The following is an 18,604-nucleotide window of genomic DNA, read 5'->3' on the forward strand; positions in this document are numbered from 1 at the left end:
ACTTTAAAAGGTACACTATTTTGATTCTCGGTCGCTATTACTCTATTATTAATTATTTAATATATAAATAATATGACTTTGAATGTATATTAACCTAGGTGGTTTCTTGAAGGTGTGAATTAGTTGAGCAAATGATAGCTGGTAAAACAATAACGATAATCAAAATATTTATCTATAGACAATAAAATAGATCTTCTAAAAGTGTAATAACTGAAATAGAATAAACTTAAAAGTCTAGATACTAAAATAAGATTTAAACATACATATTTGTTTTTTAGATAAACAAATGTGGGTGAGAGATTAAACCTTCGACCTTACAGAAGGTGATAATAGATATGATATCCATCGAATTATGCTCGGAATGACAATAGATATCATAGTTTTGCAATTATTTTGAAGTAGGGGATAGGGGTGTATATAAATAATATATGGACCTAATTAAAGCATGAACCAAGAAAAGCATCTCAATGGGGTGAAATGGGCCAGGCCACTCATTGCCATTGAAATGGGCCTTTTTAGTGGAGCCCATGTCATTTGATTTCTCCTCCCTTTTTTGCCCATATTCCAAAAACTAAACACTAAAGAGGAAATTCTTTGCTTTTTATTTAACATATAAATTCAATCACTGCCTACTACTCCTTTTTACATGCTTCTACTTCTTTCCATGTTTAAAAAGGCATTTTCATTTTGTACAAATTTGTCTTATATATACACTCAATATCTATGCATTTGACAAATACTCATAAAGGTTCGACTAAGAGATCGAATTTTTGGTCCATCTAAACATATTACATTCTTTAAGATGGAAATTTTGTTCTTTCACCGCCACATTAAAATCAAGATATATAATATTTTAAACATGAGGACGTGAGATGATAGAATCCAAACAATTAAATAATATTAGTGTACTTTTATTTTTTGTAAATATTTTTCTAAAACTATGATGAAATGTGTATAAAATCCACAAATTTTGTAGTCTCATCTCACAGCTTTGTTAAACTGTTCACAAAGTGATATATTCCCTATAGTATCACTGGTCTCGTGACCAGATAACTTGCCTTAGAATAATGTTATACCATCCTACTAAAGTGGAGGCGTAACGAAGAAGTAAGAAAGAAAAATAGTTCACCTCCTACTTAATTTATCTTGGATTAAAAAGCATATATAAGAAACAGGGTATAAAAAACTTTCTTCTAATTCCTTCATTAATTTTGAGAGTAGACAGATTATTATATATATATAAAAAGTAAATTTCTTATAAAATCTTTTGGTGGCAAGGAAATGAGTAAACTAGCAGAGAGCTGAAAAATGTGGGCTAAGAAAGAAAGCCCAAGCAGGGTTGCCTATAAGCAAGATAAAGGAATAAATGTTCATCACCATAACCCTTTTTACTCCTTAAGCAATGTGAGATTATACATAATTATGATAAGTATTACCAACATGATCATAACTTAACGACAATAATTCACATCTACCCTTTCCTTTGAGATTAGAATTTCAAATCTATGTAAGGTTCATCCTTAATATGTCCCTTCAAGATCGTGGCTCTTTTGACTCATTGATCTTGGTTGAATCCTCGTTTGAGCTTGTTGGCCTCTGATATCATATTTATATCCGTGGGGATTCATCTAACAACCAATTGGCGATGAGAGGAGTAGATCATGTCTATTATAAACCATTGTAAGGTCCCTTCTCTTCTCAATGCAGGATCCTTAACATGCTCCCTTAAGATCGTGGTTCATTTGGCTCATCAATCTTGCCCGGATCCCTTTTTTTTCCTAAACCCTAAACATCCTTTAAAATAGTATCAGAGCTAGACGTCCTGTGTTCAAACCCTTGCGTTGCTATTTTCTCCCCATTTATTATGATTTCCAAGTGGGAGGAGTGTTAGATATCCAATATATGAATTAAATTTACCCAACCCATAAACTTAATCTTTTGGATTGAGTGGTGGTTTATTCATCTTTTAACAATCAATATATATATTGCATGATCATAATCAACTTACCACTGGAATAAGCCTGTCTGAAAATGAAAGATAATTGTGATTGGTTGTGTATATGAATGTTATCAAATTTTCATAAGAATAAAATGATGTTTGCGTTTGGTGTTATTACGTGAGAATGTTATCAAATTTACATATTGTTGATGCAGAAATTTGGCCTTCTGGGATTCCGTCAAATTCGCACCAATCTTCTAGAATAAAGGGATTGACAAGACCTACAAAACAGAATAGCACTAAAAGCCGATGTGGCAAGGCCACACCGGCTCCGATGCTTAAGTCAGAATCAGAGAAGTCGAATATAGAGTGTAGGGTCTTGTAGCGTACCTTCAATATTTACCTCCTACTTATAAAGGTAAGATCCTAAGGCCATTAGGATATCTTCTCCTTTTGAATATATAATATAGGGAAAATTCTAAACTATCCGGATATATCTTCTTTTTTCAATTCCTTAAATAAGGAGAATTCGAATAGTAGAAAATATGGATTTTCTCATCCATAACACATATAAATAAATTATATTCATGCGATAACTTTCAACAATTTTAATACAATTATAAATCATTAAACAATCATAACAAACTTCAAACAATTAATCTACGTGAGTTAATTTTAAATAATTAATTGTTGCTAGTTAATTTAAAGTTCATGTTACCAAACAAGGAGATCTTTAACCCTTACCTATTCCCATATTTACTCTCATCTTCATTCTCCTATTCCAAACGGGCCCCTTGAAACTTATCTTCGTCACGACATATGGGACAAAGCCTATCTTCGACTCTTTCTTCCATAGATCTTATACGTTCTAAATGGTAGCCAAACATAAATATTTGAAAAAATAGATAGAAATGTAAGAAAAAAAACTTAAATATTTGAGTTAGGACATATTTTTAATCACTTGAAAACATATTTTCTATATTACAAAAAATAGATATACAATACACTTTTATGAGTAAAATATTTGACATAAATTTTAGGGTTATGTCAATCGGAATATAATAAAGTATATATTTAAACTAGAAAGATTATAAGTTCGAAGCCACACTTTCGTGGTACTAAAAAACAATCAGTAAAAAGATTTTTTTTTTTTTGGATGGAATAGGTAAAAAAGGTCTTTTGTTTGGTTTCTTTAGTGGTGGGATGGAAATTATTGAGCCTCCACAAGCTTTGATATTTATTTGATTTAAATGCACATTCTTTCTCTAACTGACAGCCACTACTTTTCTACTTCACTCTCTTATTAGATTCTAAACCAGATATTTACACACTACAATAGTATTTGTCTTTAATGTAGGTGTCGTAAAAGTATCCGGATCTTAATTTTATAAAAATATCGATGAAAATATGCTAACGTTGATATCGATGAATATTTTTTTAAAAATTGATGTTTTTAAAAAATTCATAATAAATATTTTAATTAACAAATAAACATGTCACACTGCCAAAACGAACATAGTTCAACGGTAATTGACATAATCTCCAACCAAGAAGTTGTGAACTCAACTAATAGTTGTGTTGTCCACCAAACATTCGTCAAACCAACAATTCTTTATCTTTTAAAGATTAGAGAAAAAATACTTCAATACATACTTCGAAACTAAACATTAAAATGCTTAAAATTGCATGTTTGAATCCAACGTCTCATTATTTAGTGAAGTATACATATATTTCAAATAGTCGAACTACAACTATATAAAGTTGGTGATTCTTCCAGTGTACAGTAACAAAGATTTTAAAGAAAATAGTCAAATCCAAATATAAAAAGGCTCATTATTTCTCTTCCCATGTTTCGTTTCAAAGTTTGAACTTAAAAAAAAAAAATTGTCCAAATTTAAGAAAACAAAAACCCAATATTTGTGGAATTGGAAATCAAAAAGGAGGGGTACGAGAATATGATGAGTTTTGGTTTGGGTTCAAATTTATCTATATTTTAATTTCTTTTTACATTTCTCATTTCCTTTTTCTTTCCCCAAATTTATTTCAAGTTCCAGTGACTTTTTGAAACTCTTCTCATCGAAGATCATCTCCCCTATCACCATTCTCCACGCTCTTCATCATCCATCAAAATCCCCCAAATTTTCCCACTCTATTTTCCCAGCTTCCAAACAGTTTTCTTGGATTCACAGAAACTACACGATGAAAAAAAAAAAAGAAAAAAAAAAAAAAAAAAAAAACCAAAACGAAGACTAATTAGGCATTTTAATTAGCCCCTTTGTTCTCAGTCAATCTTGCTGACCCCAATTCGCTGAACGACGACGTTCTAAACCCACCGCGACACACCCCTCCACCGCCGCCGCCACCGCCAACACCACCGCCGCCATTCTGCTCCATCAATCCAGCCATGTAGCTTCTCACCTCCTTCCTTATCATATCCTGCATCACCGCCATCAAATCCGAGCTAAAAACCCCAAATCCATTACTATTTCTCTCCTCCTCCTTCTCCCCCGGAATCCGCTCTTCCCTGTACGGCGCCGCCGTCATTCCCGCCATTGACGGCAGAGAATTAGCCACGTAAGCGCTCGACTCCGTTCCGCGGTGGTTCACAACTTCCGACGAGTCGGCACCGGGAAGCGACAGCGACAATGATGTCGGCGGGTCGTTGGAAGACGACGCCGTTTCGCCCGGAGGTACAACGCCGCCGGTCCTCGCCAACGGCCTATACACTTGGGAGGACGACACGGCGGGGGGGAAGAAACCCGAATCGCTCATATCGGATCCAGCCGGACTATTCGAAACCGGAACCGACGCTCCGGCACTGACCGACAACGACCTCTTCAACGGCGGCGGACTCGTATTGCAGTTCCCGCTCTCGTCCGCCATGGACGAGCACTTCCGTTTCAAGGTCGAGTTCCAGTGGTTCTTGATGGCGTTATCGGTCCGGCCGGAGAGCAGCCGGGCGATGGTGGCCCACTTGTTCCCGTATTGCGCTTGAGCGTTGATAATGGTCTCGTCTTCCTCCGCCGTGAAGGCGCGGTGCTCCACCTGCGGCGAGAGCTGGTTGCACCACCGGAGCCGGCAGGACTTGCCGGAGCGGCCGGGAATCGATTTGCTGATCAACGACCAGTTCCGAGGGCCGTGCTTCTGAACCAATCGCTGAAGAGATTCGTCCTCTTCGGGACTCCACGGACCTTTGATTCGATCGATTTCCTTAGCCATGGAAACTCAATTTCAAGGTTGATTAATGGCAGCCGGAGACATGGAGGGGGAGAGATATATAAAAGGGAGGAGGTGGGTTACCGGGAGAGCAGGTGGAAGGTAGAGCGTTGGTGGGAGGGGCGTTATGGGCATTGGTTACCGGCTGTTCCTGTCAGGCCGTTAGAAGGGGAGGGGTTGGGATACAGCTGGCGACTGGACACGCGTCACATCCTAACTGCTCTGATATACACAAGTCCACGCTCTTCCATTTCAAAATCTATTCCCTCTCTGTCCTTTTCCAATCACGCGCCCGCGGTGTCGCGTGTGCTGCACTCCTCCATGCACCGTCCAAATGGGGACGATTTTTTTAGGGGTAATTATTTTAATAGTGTAAATATAGCCCTTTTTAATTACTAACAAGATTTCAATTTCAATGTTAAATCAAGGTTAGGTTGGTTGTGTGAGATTATCTTTCCAAATGCTTTGTAGCTATAGCCATCTAAAAAAGGTAAGAAATTAACTAATTTTATAAAATGTTGGTAATATATTTTAGATCGAGTGAATTATGATTCATTCGTCGTAAATAATTGACTAATAAATTTTTAAAAGTAATTTAAGTTTAAAGAACCTATAAATAACAAACGGTAATTGACACTACTTTTTATTTGAAGTTCAGAGATTCAATTCTTATACTTCCAATACGATGTTGTAATTGCTTCCATTTTTGTTTTAACTCAAAAATGTCTATATGAAATACTTAAAAATTTATAGTTTTCTTCTGACTTACTCTTCATAAATTGCTTACATTGAAATATTTTATATACAAAAAGTTAACGTGTAAAGTTTTATTCATTGCCAAGAAAATTTCTAGCTTTGCCCCCCTGTGATATTATAATTTTTTTTTAGTATACTAAGTGGTATAGGTGAAGGATTCAAATTCATGACCTCTTGATTAGAGAAGTATCGCAATTCATATTGGCCTGGTATTATATTTCTTGGTTCTCCTCTTTACAATAGCTACATTTTATTTATTGCAATCTTAGTTTGATTCAAATTTTCAACTAAATATGCGTAGATTCTGATCTAGACCATTAATGATATGCAGTATTATTTTCTTAGTCTCCACTTGATAATAGTTTGGTTTTATTTTTATTTTTATTTTATGTTGTTTCTCTACAATTTTTTTGGTATGTTTTTTCATGTTTTCTAAAAACTTATTTAAATTCTCAGCCAAATTCTAAGAAAAAAATATATATTTTTTTAAAACTGCTTTTTCTAAATTTGCTAATTTGTTTAGCAAAGAACAAAAGGTTGATTAAACAGACACAGCAGATAAAAGGCTTAATTTAAAATCTATGTTATAATAAACATTAATAGAATACTTACATGATAAATATTAAATAAATTTTAGTTGCGTTAGTATGACAAATAGTTTGATTGACTAATTAAAAATCTTACTCTATATTAAAAAAAATTCAAAGAACACATGACCAAAAACAATTTTATCTAGGAACTAAATTTGAACTTTTAACCCTATATGTGGCCCAATTTAAACCTAGCACAAACTTTAGAAGCTAAGATGATAATGTAACAAAAATATTGTGTGTTCATCTTATTACAAAAATGAGGAGAAAATAATGCAAAATAAACATGTGACAGTATCATCTCATAAAAAAAGAGTTGTTTAGGGTACCTATTTTAAGATGTTACCTAATATTGTAGGTTTTCTAATAAACTTTTTTTTTTCACCAAACCCTAATGTGTTATTAAATTATTATTTGGTTAATATATTTGGATTAATGGACATGTTATTTAAGAGTACATGCCATTATTGAAAAAGAAAAAAAAAATCTGTTGATACCACGTTTTTGGACAAGTGCCGATACATTAGTTATTGTCTTTGATGAACCTCAATGCCTAAGTTAGAACTCAGAATCGAGTAATGAGTATGCCGAGCTAGGGTTAACAATAAATTTTTGTTTACTTTTGTGAAAAGGTTGTGATTCCCGCCCTTGTAAGATGAGGATATTAATATTTATAGGGTCCATCTCAAAACTAATTGGAAACGAGAGAAGTAGTCCATTTCTATTATAAAATATTTGTAAAATCTATTTTCTTTTCAATATGTGATCCTTAACAGAAGAATGCGAGAAAATTGGATGTTCTAACATTTCATACTCTATACCTATCCTTAGAAAATTGTGTGTGTTGTCACAAATGAATATTATCTATCACATCAATCGTCATTCTAAATATATCAGCGAATAATGCACTAATGTCGTACCTGCCGACTGCTCGATGCTCCTCAAAATGCTCTCCGAGGGTACCCAACCTCAGGTACACGTGGAGCTTGAGATTTTTCCTAGTGATAGATTTTATTAAGGGGTAGATGGAGATGAGTACGTTAAATCAAAGAATAATTTATTGACATATTAACTTCTTGTAAATTTTCTTAACAATATGTTTACAAAAAAGAACGTAATAAACAAATCCTAATACATTAAGGGTAGAATGGAAAATCTGAACAATAGATCAAGAAAGAAAATTGAAAACGTGCGTGGTGCGCACGCGCCAAGTATACGAGAGTGGGACAAAAAATTGGTTTGTGTAATTGTAAGAAGTAGAAGGACCGTTAAAAAGGAAAAGAAAATCTATTAATTGGGGGAGTGCAGTGTTGTTCAAGTAAACGCACCCAACTGAGAACCAGAAGAAAATAATGATTAATCCATTCAAATTCAAAATAAATAAATAAATGAATAATATTTTCTATTTTTCATAATTAAAAAAAGAGAAAAAAAGGAAAATTTTGTACAAGGATAACGATGCGAGCGGTTGGCTATGATTTTCGAGTCGTAGTTTTGACTGAGGAAGCAATGCCAGCCTGTTTACCATTTCCCCTTTCTGCTATCCTTATCCTAAATAAATTAATAATATATTCCTTTTATTTTTCTTTAAATCATCAGTTTAATCTTTCTCACAAAAGTAAAAATAAATAAATACGACTTTAATCTTTTCATTTTCGTAATCGTATCTAAAAATTTTCTAAATTTTCGATGAAGTTTAACAAGACCTTTAAATTAAAATATCTGAAAGAGCTCGACTTTCAATATCATGTCTAATAAATATTCAATTTTTAATTTTAATTTTTAAAAAATTATGTTGACTTGTTCATAATTTCTTTGGTATGGGTTTCAAATTTAACTCAATTTAAAAAATAAAAATAAACTTTGTTTTAGTTTTTAAAATTTAGCTAATATTTTGAAAATATTTTTAAAAATATACAACAAAACAACATAGGTGAAAAGGATCTTTACAAATTTAATTTTCAAAATAGAAAACTAAAATCCAAATAGTTACCAAAGGAACCTCAATATCACATTTAATAGAATTTTGACCTAATTGATATTTCTTTAATTCATAAACTTATTATATACAAAGATGAAATTTTGTTTAATAAAATACATAATTCAATTTTATGTATGATAAATTTATTAATTTAAAAAAAATTAAATATGCTAGAGATCCATTTAAAATTATAAAATTATAAAATTATAAAATTTATATTGTAATTTAATATTTATTAGAATTATTTAAAAAGGAAAAAAAAAGATTTTATGATTAAGAGGGTGAGGTGGAGAAAAACGACAAGAATTGTCGCCGAATAAGAGGACGTGTAGTTGCTGTTTTTCTGTCACTCCAGCCTGGACACCGGACACCGTCGGCCGTTATTTCTCTAACGGCCTTCTCTTTTTTTTTCTCTTCCCCTTTTTTCTTTTTTCTTTTTCTTCAACCAACACCTGTCGGTCATCCACTCACTCTACGTGTTCCTCGAAATTAGTTCTTCCACATTTTCTTTTTCGTCCGATATTTTTTTTATTGAATAATGTTTTTTTATTTAAATGGGTTTAGAATTTTAGCACGTAACAATTTAGTTTTTATAATTAAAGTTGGTAATGATTTAGTATTTGTTGTAATTTTTTTCTCTTTTGTTAAATTATATATATATATATAGATCGATAAATAGACGAAGTATCAAATGTGTTTATAAATCACAAATACTAAATAGTTATATGATAAAAATTGATATTTAATTTTGATAAAATCTTTTACGGTAGAAAGTAGATTGTTACAACTTCTAAAGTATATGGACACATCTCAATTTTGAATGTTTTATTAGTTAAATTTTGTATGATTATATACGTTGATTCATGAATAACTAAATTCGATTTTAAGGAAATATTAACTCCACAAATCATTATATTCAAATTTTAGATTAAACCAGCTAATATTGAAGAGGTGTGATATTTAAATTTTAGATTTAATTAGATGAAAATTGAAATTTAAAATTTAAATAGACTCACAAAATATATAACATGTGCTTTTGATTTTGGTTTATGTTAAAACATTTATTTTAGTTTCTATAATTTTAAAAATGAAAATATTTGAGCAGTCTTGTTTCTTAGAAAAAGAAATAATAATGAATTGTCAATTTTGATAGTGAGGACTAAAAAATATTAGTCCTTACAAAATCCTTCCATACAAATTTATGGAAATAAATTATCATGCAAACTCAAAGGAAATAAAATAAAAAATTAAATTAGGTGAACTAAACTAAAATATAATTTAATTAAAAAGGGAAATAAATGAAGAGGCATTGCACGGGCTCCAAGAGTGAAGGGGAGCTTCTGAACAGCTTCCTTCCGCATCTTCAAAATATTTTAGTATAAAAAAAATAAATGAAGATATCATATTTAATTTAAATATTTAAATGGTGCGTTCGTGGGGGAAGTTGGTTGATGGGAAGGTGAAGCGTCGTAACGTAATAAATGAAACAAAGAAAACAAAAATTAAAATTAAATAAGAAAGAAAAAAAAAAAAGGAATTTGAGTATCAGAAATAATGAAAGGATTCGTATCAATTTTCTGGTACGTCTCTCCCACCTACCGTCTAATTATTTCTCTTTCATTTCAAATTTCCAATTGGAGCAATTTCTGATTTTTAGAAAAAAATAAAAATAAAATTAAGCATTGACTTCCACGTTTACCCATGGGATTGCTAAATATAATTTCAAATGTGTAAATCATATTTATTTCTAAATATTTCATTTCCATATGGGCCTCTCAATTTTACTCCCATGAATTAATGAGATGTATAAAGAATGAAGAATAAAGATGTTTTTTTTAGAGACTCATTGTTGGGCTTATGAATGGGTAATTTAAATTATATCAAATTTTAAATTGATATATTGTGTTTTTATTTTTATTTTTAAAGAGTAAAATGAGCATCATTAATGATAATTATCTACCTCTTGTGCTTCAAAGTGAACATTTTCTTTCCTGGAAGCACAAGAAAGCCCAAGAAAGATTGATATTCTATTGTATTTCAATGATATATTTAAGCCTTTTTCATTGATTATGTGGTATAAGGGTTCAACTCTATTTATATAATGACGTAATATATTTTTTTTTTGGGAACGGTAAAAGAAAATGAAGGTTCGAATACAGGTGTTATACTTGGATATTGGAGTTCATGGTAACCATTTTTGGACTAGATACTCGTTTAAGTTTTTTAACTCTGATATTATATTAATATTCATAGGTTTTATCTCATAACCAATTGACAATGAGAAAAGTAATCAATATGTATTATAAACTATTGTTAGGTCATTTATTTTTTCAATGTGGAATTTTTAACCATGCTCCCTCATTGCTCTTTTGGCTCATGGATCTTGGTCGGATAAGAGGAAGGTTATAATAATGGCAAAGTTATATATATTGCGAAATTACTTAGGTACGAGTGGAGGGCAAAATTGAAAGAAAAAATGTAATAGCTGAAAAAAGGTAATACCATTTAAGGGTATTTATGAAACTTCCCAACATTAGTGTAGGTCATGGACCGAAATGGGAGAGCACCTTGGTGGTTGGCCACACATACTTGGGAGGATTAAGGGTGTAATCGTTTTGGGTCGGATCGATTTTTGAGAGAAACCGAACCGACCCGAATCTATTCGGGTCGCAACCGACTCGAACCGAACTTGTTCGAGTCAAACCCGACCCGAACCGAAATGACCCGACATTTTATTTTTTATTTTTTTGCAAAGGATTTTACTCTTTTTTTCCCTTCCCTTTCTTGCTCTCCTCTGTTCCTTCCTTCTTGTAACCTAAACCCAGTTGTTTTCCCCAATTTTTCATTAAACCACCACGTCAAAATTCATACATAAACTTCTCACTTTCTCCTCTTTTCTTCTAAATTCAGCCACAGATAACCATTTTGAAAAGTAAAAACTCAAAAGGATGGAAGAATGTGTAAACAACCCCAGTTGTTTTTTTCCCAATTTTTTATTTTGAAAAGCCAAAAATAAAGGATGTAAGAAGCAAAAACCACCGCCTATGACCACTCATGCGGCCATCCCACCAGTTTGGATTGCCGGATTGAGTCGCTGTCGAGACATCGCTCGATTCCGTTGCGACTCGACGTCTGAAGATCGTGAATCGTCTTTGCCTCAGTTACCAGCCGTCCGTGGTCATGGGTCGCAGGCCGTTTAGGGCTAAGGGTCACCGCTCACCAACCGTCGAGGTGAGTCGCCGATGGTGTGCCATCCATTTGTGGGGTAGGGGGGAGACGAGTCGCCTGTGAGTTGTTTTGGGGGAGGGCTGGGGGAGGGGAGGCGACATTTAACTTCAAGAAAATAAAGGTGAAGCCCTAGTCGGTTAAAATCCAACCGTACCGAAAATGGTTCGGTTCGATTTTGTTTTGGTTTGTGTTTTATTTAAACCGAACCGACCTGAATCAATTCGATTAGGATCGGGTTTTCGGGTCGGCTGGGTTTCTTTCACCTCTAGGAAGGATGATGATGATGATTTAAGGACGAGGTGACGAGTCAGCATTGAATTTGAGCAAACAGCTTGATCAGTTGAAATGAAAACCCCTACAAATAGAATCTTGCACCGATGTCGTATTCGACCATGTACATTCCCAATGGAAGTTTAAGTTAGTATCTAGCTTGAGATGATGTTGAGTCGAGCTTAATAATGTTGTGTAGAATTGCGTATCTCTGTAAGCAATGAATCTTACCTTTTATAGGAGAGATTTGGGAAGTGTTGTCTCACTATTTTCGACGCTTTGTGCTTGACACAGTCGGTGGATATTATGCCGGTGACATCAGGGTACTATTCAATTGGACTTTCGCTAGATCAATCAGGGTTGAACCAATGTCTGATCTTCCTCAGTCTTGACCTGTCCAAGCTAAGACCCAAACACATGTTTTTCCAAGCGAGAGGGTCACGTGGCAAACTCTGATTCTATCGTAATATGTGTTTTTCCAAGCGAGAGGGCCACATGGCAAACTCTGATTCTATCGTAATATATTATATCAGTTTCAATTCTCTATGAGATTATAGAACTTTCTTGTCTCATTTCTAATTGATGAGCTATCGTGATTGCTTTTGAGAAGCTATAAATAAGGATTATGGATAAAAGAGTTTGACACGATTTGAATCTATTAGTTCCACGTAGCAAGAGTCGAAAATAAAATTTCCATGGTTACTAATTTCTACTCAATTAATTTAGATTACATTTACTCTAGACATTGACATTCTTCCACACAAGCCTCCTACCATGTACTATAATGTACAACATCAATGCATTGCACATGCCTGTTAACTCGATATTCCAAGCATGTTAGGACCAAGTACATTGAAATGAACTACCACTCGGTAGGGGAGAAAATAGCACTTGGCTTACCCTGATCACCAAGACTCTTTTTCCACCCAAACAAGAGATATAACGTAAATTCTTAATCAGAAAGCCACAAGTTTGATACTCACACTTGAATGAATGTTGATATAAATCACACACAATAAAACAAATGATTGTCGCTAGTAGCAAGGACAATCATCTCTAGCAAGCACTTTTAGTTTATCGTAATGTCAACTTGAACATAGCTCAACTGGTTAAGACATCTATTTTTAAAATATTACTTTACACGAGAAAGAAATAAACAATAAACTTGTCGTACATTTGAAAATAAAAATAAAAATAGAGACATATTTTTTATGTTTAACTTTATAGTTAGATGCAAATAAAAAATGTATGGGTAAGGGAAAAAAAATTGGAGATAATGAGTAATGAGTGGGTGAGGTGATTAAAATGATAGTGACAAGCCAATAGGTGTTGGGTATGAAACAAAGAAAGACAAGAATTCAGAAACTAAGTTGAAAAGTGGTCTAATTTTTATGCAAGTTTCCATTTATTTGGAAATTAAATAATATGCACCAATAAGAATAAATAACCCAACAAATTATATTGGAATTGTCAAAGGGGTGGACCCATGAGCCATGCCATGCACATCTCCCAACAAAAACTTATTAAGCTTTTTTTTTTCTTTTTCTTTTGCAGTAATTAGGTCACATGTCATTTTCTTTTACCACTAAAAAAAAAAAAAACTTATTTTCATCTCTCATAATTAACATTGTGCATTGGAAATTGCATTTGAAGTTTCTAATTATTCATTTAAGTGGTTTACTATTAGGGTATTAAGTTTTTATCGAGATTTTGATAGTTTGATCAATAATTTTATATGACAAGGGATTGAATCAACGTTTATATAATATAGAAAAAAATAATAAAAAAACTATCACTAGATATATTATTATTATTATTATTATTATTAATTCTAAACTCATTTAACAAGTTTGTAAAATATTTATTTGTTAATTAAATATTTTTAATAATTTGTTTAGAAAATTTACTTAATATCTTATCGACATTTCCATAAAATTAAGATCTAAACATTTCGATCGACATTGATATTTTAAACATTTTATAAGTTATTAATAACTTTTTTTTTAAGTTGGGAGATTGAAAACCCTTACTCTAAAAAAAAAAAAACTTACTTATATAGACGTGTGAATATATTATTTGAAATGCTACTTGACTCGTGAAATTTAATTTTTGCCCATCCTCGAACCAAACTCTCCCTATCAATAAAATTCATTTCTTGCAAATGATATGTCCAAGTAACGTACCCACACATCCAAGTATGTTAACAATATATTAGTTTCTTATTAACAAAATTTTAAAGATTATTGTTGGTAAGAATAAAATGAGATTCGATAAATGATGTATTTATTTGGGATTTTGAGTGATTTTTTATGGATTTCAAATAACGTTTTTACATTAAAAAATTTCCAACCAAAATGATTTAATTGTGTAGGATTTTATAATAAATTATTTATTTGGCATTGTCATACATCTTAATTTTTTTTATTAATAATTAAGACTAAAAACCTATATCAGTAATTTTTTTTATTTTCTTTTTCTTTTCTAACAAACATCCCAGAATTTTAATTACATGAGTTTCAAATATTTCTTATTCAAAACAAGATAAAATCATTTTTCAAATTTCAACTCACATTATTTAAAATTCCTCTGTTTCCAAAGAAGGTAGAGGTAAAATTGATAATTTTAAAAGATAGGAATCATTTTGATATATTTAGCCTATCATTTAATCTTCTTTATTCTTAATGCATATCTTTCATTTATGGGATCTAAAATTAACATAAGCGAACACCATCGACGGGTGGTGGCATAGTGAGCTTATGATTGAATAGGGATACTCCTCCCTGATTCGTGCTCCCCAGGACGTCTAGCTAGGGTTTCCTCTCGCTCTCTATTTGGAGATGAGTCCCACAACTTCGATTACAGTGTTGAGTTGTTGTCGACACTCTCAATTATAAGAATCCAATTGGTGAGAAGTCACACGATATAGATTTTGAATAATAAGAAAAATTAAAAAACAACTATCAAAGAAATGATATTACAGAGATTCAACCATACATTTTCTATTCAAATATCATGTTAAGCCACTACAACACTCAAAACCCTTCAATCTTTTATATATATATTATGAAATATTCAATCTTTACCTAAAAGATTAGGAGAGAGACCCTCCGTGTAATAGTTGTAAGGTTATGAAAATTTTCTCGGGAAACAAACAGAAAGTGGCAAACGGTGCCTAATTTTTCCAGCAGCGATTGGGGCTTTACAGCAAAACATGTGTGAAAATAGGCAGAAAAAAGAAAGCTGCAAATTGGGTTTCTCTTTACACAAAAAAGGTTCAGAATTTCCTTATGGTTAGGTAATTGATCTTTTTTTTTGTTTGTTTGGTTGTGGCTGCGTAGCTTTCTCATTAATTTTTATTGTGCTTTTGTTATTTTTCTATGTCTTGACAATGACCCAATTACTCTCCTTTTGCATGCTTTTTTTCTTTATATGTATATTTATTTTAAGAATAATTATAAGTTGTGGTGATGCCAAACTTTGAGTTGTGGATTTAGTGAAGAGAATTTGATTGGGGGACCCAATTGATAATTTGCTTGGGTACAGAATATTTGAAATATCCCTTGAAATCATGGAAAAATAAGATAAAGTAAGAGAAATAAGAGTAGTTTTCACTTTTGAAAATGAATTTTCAAATTGACACAGCCACTTGATTGGATAGAGATGGGCTTTTTGGCGGTGGATTATATCAGAAATCTACTCTTAGATTCGACCAAATTGCAGAAGAGAGAGGGTTATTAATTCGAGTGTTTCGATTTGTTCTTTATGTGGTATTTGTTGAGGCTACTGTTTGAGGATCAAATTAAGAGGTTTGTGATGGAGATTAGAGTGTGAAATGGAGCATAGTTAGGACTTATGGAGATGGGTTTTATAGGTATTGAAGTTGAATGTGATGATTAATCTCGCTACGGGAGAACACGATAACTTTGTATCATAAAAGATGAGTGTGTCGTGTGACTAGATGCTCTCATTTAAGAGAATTCAATATCCAAGATATGGATGAGCAATGATATGCCTCTGTTTGGATTTTGAGCTAATTATTTGTGTCGAGCAAACTGAACTAATTGTTGGTAGTTAACTATTTTGTGGAATTTATTTGAACATAAGTTGTCGTGTCGAATGATTTGGCTAATAGAGTAATCTATTTCGTGACTACATAGTCACTTCACTTTGTTATCCTACATGTATTTGTAACAAAAACAACAATATCATTAGAAACTAGGGGTTAATATATAATATCATTAGAAACTAGTTTATCTTACTTTAAATGATATTTAAATGACCTAGAGTTAAAATAGAAGTATATTTTTTTAGTGAGAATGATTCCATTTTGAACTTTATAATTTAGAACATGACATTTTACCCAAAAATTTTTTAAAATAATAACTTTATAGGATCGCGTTCAAGTTTGTTTATCAGTACTTAAAATTGAAATATGACTGAATAAGTTAGGATATAATATGAAACCTAGTAGAAGCGTTAAGTTTAACTATCTTAACTTAATTGGCAATGAGTTTTCTCCCTCAAAATTTGTGTATCCTTTTAGTTGTCACATAATTTAGGATTACCTAATTTCCTAGTATGTGAAAACAAAAAGAAAAAAACTCATTGATTAAAAAAGCTATCACATTATCTTCTAACCGTCAATGTACAGTTCAGTTGGTTAAGACAAAAAAAACTTCTTCATAGTTTGAAAGTTCAAATCTCAAATCTCAACTTGTATATGTGTATCCTTAAATTTTGGAAGGAAAAAAAAAACACCTTTTAATTTATCATCATACATTCATATATGATTGAAGAGGACTAAAAGGTTTATATTTTCATATCGATATTTTAACTTATTGATGATATACGACACATTTTATTGTAAAAAAAAATATATATCAGATAATCATAGATTAGGTAATCTTTTTAACTAGGTAGCTTAGTTATGTAGATATCTTTTTCAATGTCACTTAGAAATTGTCACTAATTATAGATCACAATAATTGATGCAGGAAAGATAAGATGTATTGACTTCAAAAGTTGTCTTTATTGATCGGGTTAAAATTAAAAGATCGAAAGTTCAAATTTGCAACCCGCTCTGACTATTAATTAAAAAAAAGGTAATGTAATTATGGGAAAGCTACCAAAAAAAAAAAGAAAGTTGCTATTGCAATTTCCAAGTTGGTTAATTAATTAAAGAAAGAGCTAAATGGCATATCATGAAAGGACCATGGGGCTTTCATTGACTACACAAAATTGTGAAGACAGCTCACTCCCACCAACTGATTCATTTGGAATCATCTGAAATCTGAATCCTCTCCCCAAGCTGCCTATTAGATCCAAATCATTGAAAAAAAAAAAATCTAATTACTCCTTTTTTTTTTCTTGATTAAATTATAAATTTAATCCTTTAATTTCAAGGAGTTGTGTGTATGGTTCATGAATCTTAAATAGGCACTCACATTTTTTTTTTTAATTAAACAATATATGGGGTGAAAAATAAAAAACTTCAGACATTTTGGTCGGAGATGTATACTTTAACTAGTTAAGCTATGTTGAAGTTGACTTCACTCTATTTCTTGAACTTTAGATCATATTTTTATTCAACTTTTGCCATTAACACCAGTAGAATGCTAAAGTAGTATGTTCATGAGATGAGTTTTATCTAACTTAGTGAGATGTGGAGGATAATTGGACAAACTAATAGATATGTCACGTTAATGATATTAGCAACGTAAACGAAACAGAAATATATAGCAAAGTTTGAAATGTAACTATTTTTTAAATTGAATTTAAGCACTAAATAAGCACAATTTTGAAGGGTTGGGTCTTTCTATCTCTTTGGTTTGACAAACTTGTCTCCTTAGTTGAGCCATTTATGTCAGAGGGAGAGTGTGAATAATGATATAGTGGTTTCCCTTTGAGATGAACAAAGCCTTTTGAAAACTAATCCCTTTTTCCATGCTTTCTCTCTTAGCTTTTTCTCACTTAGAGCTATCATTGCCCTTTTGTTGGATTATCTCCAAGTAGCCCATGACCCCATGAGGTTTCTCTCTTTTTGAATCCAAAGCTAATATTAGAACAACTAAGCTTTTCATTCTTCTCTGAATTTGATACTAATTTTTAGGACATCCATGCTTTTTGTTTCATTTAAAAAGTTTTATACCAATAGATGTGTCTTTTACTCAATGTGAGTCTATATTCACATCCCGAACAACTAAATATGTCAAGACTCAGTCTACTATTTAAATGTCTCGATCTTGATAAAAAAGACCAAATAAGATCTAAACTAGAAGATGGACCATACCAAAAGACGCCTGGTTGTCGTATGGCAATTATAATCAATTGTCTCAAGCTTGGCCTCCTTGTAGCATCAATCTCATCATTGGCCAGGCCAAGCATAAAGGCAAGCCCAAGCTTGTCTTAAACCCACATTATTTGGGTTCGGTCCTGGTTGGTTCAACCTTGCCAAGGGCTTGATCGTATTTCTAGTTCAATATTCTTTTGGTCAAGAATATATACCTTAACTAGTTTAGTTGAGTTATACTCATGTGGGCTAGAAGTCGATTATTTAATTCCATTCCTAACTCCAATATTTGAAATATATTTATTCTCTTTTTGACCTAGATCTAAGATTTGGAG

The 18,604-nt window shown here is 32.2% G+C and overlaps 1 pseudogene; it reads right to left on the reverse strand.

The window, feature by feature from the left end:
• Positions 1 to 3,885: 3,885 nt before the first annotated feature.
• LOC148212772 (transcription factor MYB73 pseudogene) lies at positions 3,886 to 5,204 on the reverse strand (annotated as a pseudogene).
• Positions 5,205 to 18,604: the final 13,400 nt, after the last annotated feature.

The sequence above is a fragment of the Momordica charantia genome, assembly GCF_013281855.1.
Source record: "Momordica charantia cultivar OHB3-1 chromosome 2 unlocalized genomic scaffold, Mcharantia_2.0 BLBB01000002.1, whole genome shotgun sequence".
Classification (NCBI taxonomy): Eukaryota; Viridiplantae; Streptophyta; class Magnoliopsida; order Cucurbitales; family Cucurbitaceae; genus Momordica; species Momordica charantia.